The sequence below is a fragment of the Dasypus novemcinctus genome, chromosome 16 (assembly GCF_030445035.2).
Source record: "Dasypus novemcinctus isolate mDasNov1 chromosome 16, mDasNov1.1.hap2, whole genome shotgun sequence".
In the NCBI taxonomy this organism is placed as follows: Eukaryota; Metazoa; Chordata; class Mammalia; order Cingulata; family Dasypodidae; genus Dasypus; species Dasypus novemcinctus.
In genome coordinates this window covers 8,193,609-8,203,102 of record NC_080688.1, presented here as the reverse complement: position 1 = coordinate 8,203,102, position 9,494 = coordinate 8,193,609, and the positions used below count along the sequence as shown (strand labels likewise).

General features: G+C 34.1%; 1 long non-coding RNA gene across 1 annotated transcript; it reads left to right on the top strand.

Annotated features, from left to right (window-relative positions):
* Window positions 1-464: 464 nt before the first annotated feature.
* On the top strand, window positions 465-1,896 carry LOC131273621 (uncharacterized). Its single transcript, XR_009180869.2, has 2 exons — window positions 465-555; window positions 1,443-1,896. It is a non-coding gene; the product is annotated as an uncharacterized lncRNA (long non-coding RNA).
* The last annotated feature ends 7,598 nt before the right edge of the window (window positions 1,897-9,494 follow it).

Below are 9,494 nucleotides of genomic sequence, written 5' to 3'. Positions count from 1 at the left end.
GGTTTCATCATGTTCGCTCACATCTCTGACCTGCTTTTGCTGTGATGGGATGCCCTCTAAAAATTAAAACTGATAATGAACTCTCTTACATTAGTAAATCCTTTGCTTCCTTTTGTGGGAAATATGCTATTGAACATGTTACCAGCATTCCCCATAACCCTACAGGTCAAGCTATTGTTGAAAGATGCCATCATACTCTCAAGACTATGCTTTTAAAACAAAAAGGGGGAGATGATGGTATGATATCACCTAAAGATCAATTGGCTAAAGCTTTATTTACATTAAATTTTCTTAACATTTATGATTCTATGACACTGGCTGAATGTCATTTTGGACATTCTCAAACATCCACAGAAATTGCAGAATCTGAGAATCAACCAGTATTTTGGAAGGATGTTTTAAGTAATGAATGGAAGAAACACAGGGTTAAAGTATGGGGACGAGGTTATGCTCTTATCATTTCAGAAAACTGAGAAGAAATCTGGCTTCTGGCAAAAAGGATTAAACCTAGGACTGAAGAAGTGGAGTCTTCTACACATATGGATCCTACTGATAGTGAGTGAAACCAGCAATGGTAATGATAATTACACATATTGGGCTTATATCCCTAATCACCCATTACTTCGAGTGTTAACTTGGAAAGATCCTTCTTTTCCTGTTTATTTGAATAAAACTCATATTTCCTGGACCCATGGATGATAGACTACCACTTAAGTCACAAGAAAAAGGACAAAGGATTTATAATCTTCTTCCATTTGATTTCCAACCTCTTTGCACTGGCAATCACCCACCATGTATGGCTGTGAAAAATAGAACTATGATCAATTTATCCATAATAATACAAAATCTTTGGCAACTTTATTCCCATCTTATCAATATCAAGAATATAAGTGTCCAAGTTATAGTTGTCCTAAGAGGAATGCTGGAGATATGCAAAGATGGTATGAATGCCATATGGGAATAGGATCTGTCATTTTTAATGATTCCTGTGGAATAGTTTGGAAAGTACCCCTATGGGGAATCCCAACAAATATAAGGGCAGATTTATTTGGTATGGTATAAATAGCATGGGACAACAAATTAGTAATATGCAGTATCCCTTTCATGCATCCCTTGATTTGGATGAGAAAATAATTTTTAACAAAAATAATAGTGATTGGAAAAATATAGGGAAATGGGTTCCTTTTCCATGGTGCAATAGCACTGGAGTCCATGATCAAAAACAAATATGGAAAGTCTTATTAGGAGTGTCATCTACTTCTGAATGGAAAGGTAATAAAAGTATGGATGGGCAATATTTACAATTAGATCAAATTCATCATTTTCAATCATGTGTCAGAGATCCACATGTGTTTGTGATAGGGAAGGCTACCATTACTGAAAATGCTTTATTTTATAAGGATGGGGCTTTGTATACTTGCTTGTCTGAGAATATTTTACAGAATGGAGATATTATCACCATGGCTCACTGAAGACAAGGAGTGTGGATCCTGGTGAAAATGAATCGGATGTGGCAGTCATCTTCTGAAAGTCATCTGCTTTTCCACCTGGCTAAAGGAGTGTTGAAACAGTCTAAGAGATTTTTGGGACTTCTCATTTTGGCATTTTGGCCTCATAGGTGTCATCACTGCTGCTGGCACTGCTGCTGTTGCATTGCATGAGATGGTGCAAACACAGCAATACGTGCATGATTGGCACAAGAATGCAAGTGACTTATGGCATAGTCAGGAGCACATTGATGAAGGACTTAATAACAGAGTTAGTAATTTGGAATCTGCTGTTTTACACTTAGGAGATCAAGTTTGTAATTTGTATTTGTTAAGAGGATTGAAATGTGATTGGAATGAAAGTAATTTTTGTATTACTCCTTTGGATTATAACATTTCTATGTTTCAATGGAATAAGATCAGAAATCATTTGTTAGGACACAAAGGAAATATGTCATTAGAAATTGAGGAATTGCAGAAAAAGATTTTAGAAATGTCTCATAATCAGATATACGTAGATAATGATAAGGACATCTTTAATGATTTGATTTCACACTTAAATAAGTTTAATCCTGTTGATTGGTGGAAGTCTCAGCATTTCTTATCTGCCTTATGAATAGGGATATGTGTATTAATCCTGTTGCTCATGGTTATCGCTTACCTGGGTAAAGGTGTTTGCCAGAGATTGCACCGTTTGGATACAATGGGGCAGGCTAAAACTTAGTACTTGCTAAAACACTACTATAGTACCCCAAGGTCAGTGAGCTTGGCTTGTAGTCAATGATGGGTAAGACCCCCTGGGGGGCAACCTAAGACAGGCACAGTCACCCTGACTAAAATGAAAAGGGGGAAATGTGGGAAACAAAGGCATGTTGTTTCCATGGAAGCAAGTTACTTCCTTGACCACTGAGTCAAACTGTCCCTTGTGATTATCGGTGTGGATCACAATCTTGGCTGGGAAAGCACACCTGCAGGCAGAACAATAACATATAGAACAGAACGACCTGAGTAACAAGATTTATGAGTATAGTTACTGATTTTTTATAATAATAGTTCCAGTAAAGTTTGTTGGTGTTCATCAATCACTAGTTAATATAGAATGAGGTAAGGGTAATAGGTAACTTGATTTTGTGCTGAATGTCACGTATGTTAGGGGTATATATACTAGCTCCTCGACTCAATAAAGTTGTCTGATGAGCTTGAGAAATCAATGCTCTCAGATCGCCTGAACCCAATCTCTCTTTGTCTTTCATTCCCAATATCCTCGGGTCACTGACTAAGACTCTGACACATGGGTCTTAGCCATTCCACATCTCCTGCCTCAATGGCCAGAAAATCATGTTTTATCTTGAGCTATGAATCTTTTTGTCATGCTATCTCCAGATCAAGGCTCTGAAACCTCCTCCTTTGTACATTCCCACAACAACTCACTTAGGCAGGATATTGCCCCCACACAGCATTTTTTTGTAAGAGAGATGATGTAGGTGCACTTAATCTGAAGCCATCTTGCACTGTTCTTCATATAATTTCTTAAAGGTCTTTTTGATTTGGGTGGAAGTTTAAGTGGAATTTCCTATCCAGACTTTCTCTGAAGTTGTTTTCAGGATACATGATTCATACAAGTAATCCTCTTAGCAAACTGCTGTTCAGGCAAATTTTTGCATGATGTCCCATTCTTTGTGAACTCACCTCCCAAGAACTCAGGGAAGGCATAATATAGAGCCATACTTGACCCTAATTTCAGTGCATACTCTATTGATAGACTGAATTTTCTAAATCAACTATTGTGGATGCCTTTGAGCTTTGAATTCAGTCCTCATTTTATCCCTTTCATCAATCATTTTAGTTTATGAGAAAGGAGAAGCTACACCAAGTCCTCTACACTTATCTTGGAATTATTCTCACCTAAATATTTTAATTTATTACTTATATGTTCTGCCTTCCAAATAATGTCAGAACAAGGATTTGTGAAATTACCTTCCATTTTCTAACAAGGATTCTGGATTTTCTGATTTCCCACAGAACACCCATCATTGCCTCATGGCCTCAGCAGAAGCAACTTGTATGTCCAATTTTCTAACAAGATATCTTCACCATGATATGTGCATTCTCCGTGATGATAGAAAGTTTTTCTACAGCTGTAATTTATTTCTGATCCCTCATAAGATATGCCTTTAATATCCATATCTCCAATGACAGACTTTTGAAAGAATACTAGAATTTTTCAATCAAGTATCTCAAAGTTCTTGCATCCTCTAACCACTATCAAAGCCCAAATTCATTTCTATATATTAGGTACTTAAAGCAGCATTTGAATTCTGGTATAAAAATGATTTAGAATATCAGAGTTTCTATGTCAAATACCATGCAATGGTTTACTTAAATAACAGGAACTTATTGTTACAGAATTTTAGATGCCAGAAATTCCTCATCATGTTGTTGGTAAATTCATGATTTTCTTTGAGTATTTAGCAACTGGTACTGGCTTTCATCCATCCTTGCTGTTTCTTGGCTTGTTGCTATGTCTTTTTCAAATGGGAACCATACTCCTATGTTTGCTCTTTTGGTTTCTGCAGAATTTTTTTGCTTCTTGGATTCTAGTAATATAGATGAATTCTTGCCATTATTTACTTGGGCATATTTTAACAAATGTGTTCATATTCATAGGATTGCAAACCAATATTGAGACCATATCTTTCATTAATGTGCATGACTGAAACTACCACATCTTTCAACAAAAATGTGCAAGGCATAATAAAAGAATAATACTCTGAAATTATAAATAAGCAGCAGAATTCAACTTATATATGATTCAGGTTTTGTTAATAAAGAGGGATTTTCAAACAATTATAATTATATGTTGCAGTTCTATGGAAAATGTAGACAACATATTGGAAGAAATGAATGCTATAGACATAGAAATGGCAACTGTAATAATAAAAGGGAATGCTAGAAATAAAATCACTATAACAGATATGAACTCAGTTCATATGAAGACACAACATGGATGAAGAAAATATTAAATATTGAAGATATTTTGAAACTTCCTCAATTGAAAGGTAAAAAAAAACAACACAAAAGCATAGTATAGAACTGTGGAAAATTTTCAAAATATTGACATGCAATAGATTTTATAAATATTTGACAGTATATTTACAAAATATATGCCATATTGGACTAAAGCTATGGTCCAATATGGTATATATTTTGTAAATATACTATCAAATATAATATGTAATAATAGTCATTTTATATATTTAAATAAAAAGTTATTGCCAATATATTATCTCCATCTCTTAGAAAGAGTTAACTACTAGAAAGTGGAGGAAATGAATCTCAGGTAAAGATATACTATTTTAAAAATATGAGTGAATAAACATTATTTCATAAGTTCTGTGAAAACAAATACATTGTATTTGGTTCATGAACCAAAGAATATATGCTACAAAATTAATGGGTAATTAGTATTCCTTTAGAGTTATGGAATGTTAGACCTGCAGAATGCAAGTGATTTTCCCAAAATCATTTAACTGTAAACATCAATATCAATGATTAATGCATCCAGAATTCTGTCATTTGAATTACTGATATGCTTAATTTCATCATAACTGTTCCATTGTTGTTAAAAGATGAAGAATATAATCTTATTCTAGACTTTAGCATGGGCATTTTGTCTGTAATGTAGACCTATGTACCAGAGATACTGATATATGAATATTCTCTTGGCCACCAACATTAGTATACGTCTGATGTTCTTCATGATGTACAAAATTGAAATTTTTTGAGAACTTTTCATCTAAACATGCTCCTTGTTAATGAGACCATTTGTCCAGGAAAATAATTGAATTATACCAGTTTCTGCAAACTGAATGTGTGGTAGAAAATTTTGCTTTCCTAATGGAAATATATTTTGAAGGTCTCAGAAATATATTTATTGTAATTACTAACCTTCAGGAATCCTCTTTATTAACAGGTGACCAATTAAATTTAAAGTTGAAATATTGAATGAACTTTTTCAGAAATATTTTTAATGGGGATTTCTCAATATCATGACCTATCTAGAATTTCATCTTTCTCACTCTTCTGGCATATAGGATCTTGATATGTATCTTCTAATGACAATGAAACAATGATCATGAGGATGAAAGATCTCCTCTCTGATAATGGAAGAGAGTTATAGAAAATAACCTACATTATTTCCAAAGTAACTTCTTTTTATATTAAAAATAGCATTGTTTTCAATGTCTATTTATGTGATAGAATAACTTTATATTATTATAACTTCATAATGATTTAATATGTGATAGAATAAAATACACCTATATTGTCAATACTAATTATCTTTGAATGATTCTTTCATTCGGCATCAATTTACATATTCCATAATCAAGTTGTGAATACATGCACATATACACATTTACCCACAAACTGAATGAAATTTAATAAGAATTAAAATGTAATAATGTAATAGATTGAAGTTAATTTATTAATTTTTAATAAAATATTGAAGGAGTTTACATCCTCAAAAGAATTATAACCCTTTGTCATTTTCAAATATATATATATATATCCCATTAGGCATCTCACAATGTTTATTTTGATGTAGATAAATGTGATATAAATTTAAAATTTCATTATAGAAATCTTTAATCCCTAATGCATATGTTTAAATTTATTTTGCATTTTGTTTTAAATCAACTTAGATTCATTCATTTTCCTTTGTTTCCTTTTCTGATAGATGCATCTAAGACTATAACCTTTCTGCTAAGCACATCTAATGTTTATATTATTTAACTCATTATGCTTTCTAATTTTCATAGGAACCCATTCTTTAGGCATGCTTTGTAAATTCTTGGATTGCTTCTTTCAACCTTATCATATATGGGCCTTTTGATCCAGTTACTCAATTGCACATTATATATCCACCAAAAATACATATATTTTTGCACCACATGGCCATTACTAAAATGCTTACACAAGAAATATTCATAAAAGTCTGTAATGAAAGTAACCCAGAGCTCCATAACAAATAATATGCTTAATTAAATATAGTCATATAATGGAATAGAACAGAACAATGGCAATGATTATCTACTACCTCTTACAGATACATGGATGAGTCTCAAAAATGTATCTAAATGAAACCCTCCAAAATATAAATGGTACATATAATGTGATTCCATCTATATGATTTTTTTAAAAATGCAAATGAAATAACACATATACAGGTAATTAAAGGATTCCTGTTGGGAAAATTAATGAGTAGTGAATAGAAGAGGACAGGCAGGGTATTTCCCATGCTCTGTAATATGCTATTACTTTTAGACTGGTGTCTTCTTTTTGTGACTGCTGATCTAATGATTAATAAGCCTAATATATATATTATTTGTTCCTTTATAGAAATTTTTAAAGTTTTCTTCAAACATTTGTCCAATTAAAATTGTTACTATACAAATGCAGACATCAAACTTCCATGATATAACCTATTCTAACATATAGGTAATTAAAGAAAAAAATCTGGGGAAAATGACCAAAACTTGATTATATCAATTAGAATGGAAACATTTCAAAATGTAAAAAATAAAAATAAAGTTAATTGAGAACTAAAACTAGCAATCTGACATGAAATCAAGTCTTTGGGATGTGATCTTGTATAAAGATGTAGACTGATAAAAATTGAGTCATCAGTGTGGAAAATTTTAAATCAAGAGTTTATTAATTTATTTTTTTCTTTAAAACACTTACATTTTAAATTTGTTTTTATTTTTTCTGCTTGATTGTATTTTTACAATTTCCAAACTGATTACAATGGATATATCACATAAAACAATTGATTAATACCTGCGAGGAATTTAATATGAAGGAAAGAGTACCAAATGAAATATTATTTTAGAGACGTTATCAAATATTACCATGGTTAAATTAATATACCTGAATGATAGATAAGATGTAATTCAGAATGTCCCATGATGATGGAGGAGGTTGTTGTTATGGGAGGAGTGGGGTGAGGGGGTGGGGGTATATGGGGACCTCATATTTTTTTAATGTAACATTAAAAAATAAAGACAAAAAAGAAAAAAATGTAATTAAACAGAATTTCCTTTAATCCTTTTAGGAATATTTAATCTTGCAGCTATTACAGAAGGCATTGCTTATATTTCTGTAACCAGGAAATTTTTCTATCCTATGAAACCATAATTCCAATCATAGGTATATATGTAACACAAATATCTGTTTATGCAGAGCAGAAAAATTATACAATTTTTTGTTAATAACATAAATAAACAAAAATCTAGACATGTTTTGATTAGAAAATTGATATATGTACATATATGTGGGCTTGCTATTTTGAGTTAGCAACCCACGAGGACCGGGCGGGCTTCCACGGCTCGGCGGTGAGCCCCTAGGCCAGCGCGTAGGCCTAGGTTCTCCAGGTGTGGGGGACGCGCGGTAAAAACCACGGAGACAGCCTGTGAGAGTGAGCTAGTCCACTTTATTGCAGAAATACACTTGATTATATAGGGTCGGGTTAAGGGAGGGGTAGGAGCTGGGGCGGATTAACTACGGGGTGGTAGTGGATAGGCGGAGCCGTGCAGGCAGCTATGAGGTAAGCGGTGACTAAGGAAGGGGGCAGATTATGAGTTGGCTAAGTGGGCGGGACTGGCGGGAAGGATAGCAATGGCTGGAAAAGGGAGATAACAAGGGCTAGGAGGAGGGGTGAAGGGAGGCAGCAACACATATATGTATATTATCACCATTGAAAAGAATGCTATTATAGAATTTAACAGGAATGGCTTGCTATTTGTAACTACATTAATATAGTTGTTTCTTGGAAATTAAGGTGTGTGGTGTTATATATGTGGAGAGGGTGATTTCATATAATAGACCTCCCACAACAAGGTGGAAATAAAAATTTGAGACAGCTTTACTCTGAACTTCCCTGGAGTTCATCTCTGGAAGGCCACAATGAGAAGATAAACAGAAGTTAGAATGGTCATGAATGGTAGAGTCAGGAAAATAAGGCCACTCAAGAAGACGATGTACTGGGAAATATCCTTACACACCAATGGCAACACAAGGAACTTTACAGAAAAAAAAAAAAGATTAGTGCTCAAGACCTAAATAATGGAAATGGAAAAATATGCAAAAGTTATATGAAAGAGTTATGAAACTACTGTACCATGAACATATGACTATTTAGATGTAGTTCACTTTTTACATGATTATAGGATTATGTGAAGGTTACAGAGACACACAGGTCCTACAGTCATGGCAGAAGGCTCTGGAGTTCAGTGCCTTGCTAGTAGGCCCTGCTTTGGAATTTGTGTTCCTGAGTGGGATGGATTGGGACTCAGGTGTGACCTCTCTACACATGCCTCTTCTGTCACTTTTATTGAACCTGTGGTTGGTTCTTGGGTTGGTACACTCAGGAGATTTGAATCTCTGGACTGACCATGTGCCAGCTGGGCCCTGAGCCTCAGCCAAGTGGCTACATCTACTCTGGTTAATTTGACTTACCCAGGTCAGCTAACAGGGAGGTGAGCATGATCAACCACCACACCAGGGATCCAAGAGAGTCTACAATGCAAGCAGGAGGATGCCATTCATAAGCCATGTGGAATCTGAGCCCATCAAAATTTGGAACTGGAGCAGATATCACTGTTGGTAACAAAGGCATAGTGATATCACAGGGAGAGACATGCTGTTTCCATGGCTATGCTTGCAACCTAAGGAATGTGGCAATTAAGAGTTTTGAGCAAACAGGACAAAGCTGTTATAGCCAAAAAGAAAAGATGAGCACATACACTTTGTAGTTAGATAGAACACTTAGATTTGTAACATGAGATAAGAATTTTTGAGTTCCTTAGATCATGAGTAATGCTAATAGTTAACTGAATGTTGCTGCTTGTTCTCACTTAGACTGGGGTATATAGAGATCCCCTTATAAACAATAAAGTTGACTGATGAGTCTCTACTCACAGAACCGCCTGATCCCTTCTTTCTTTG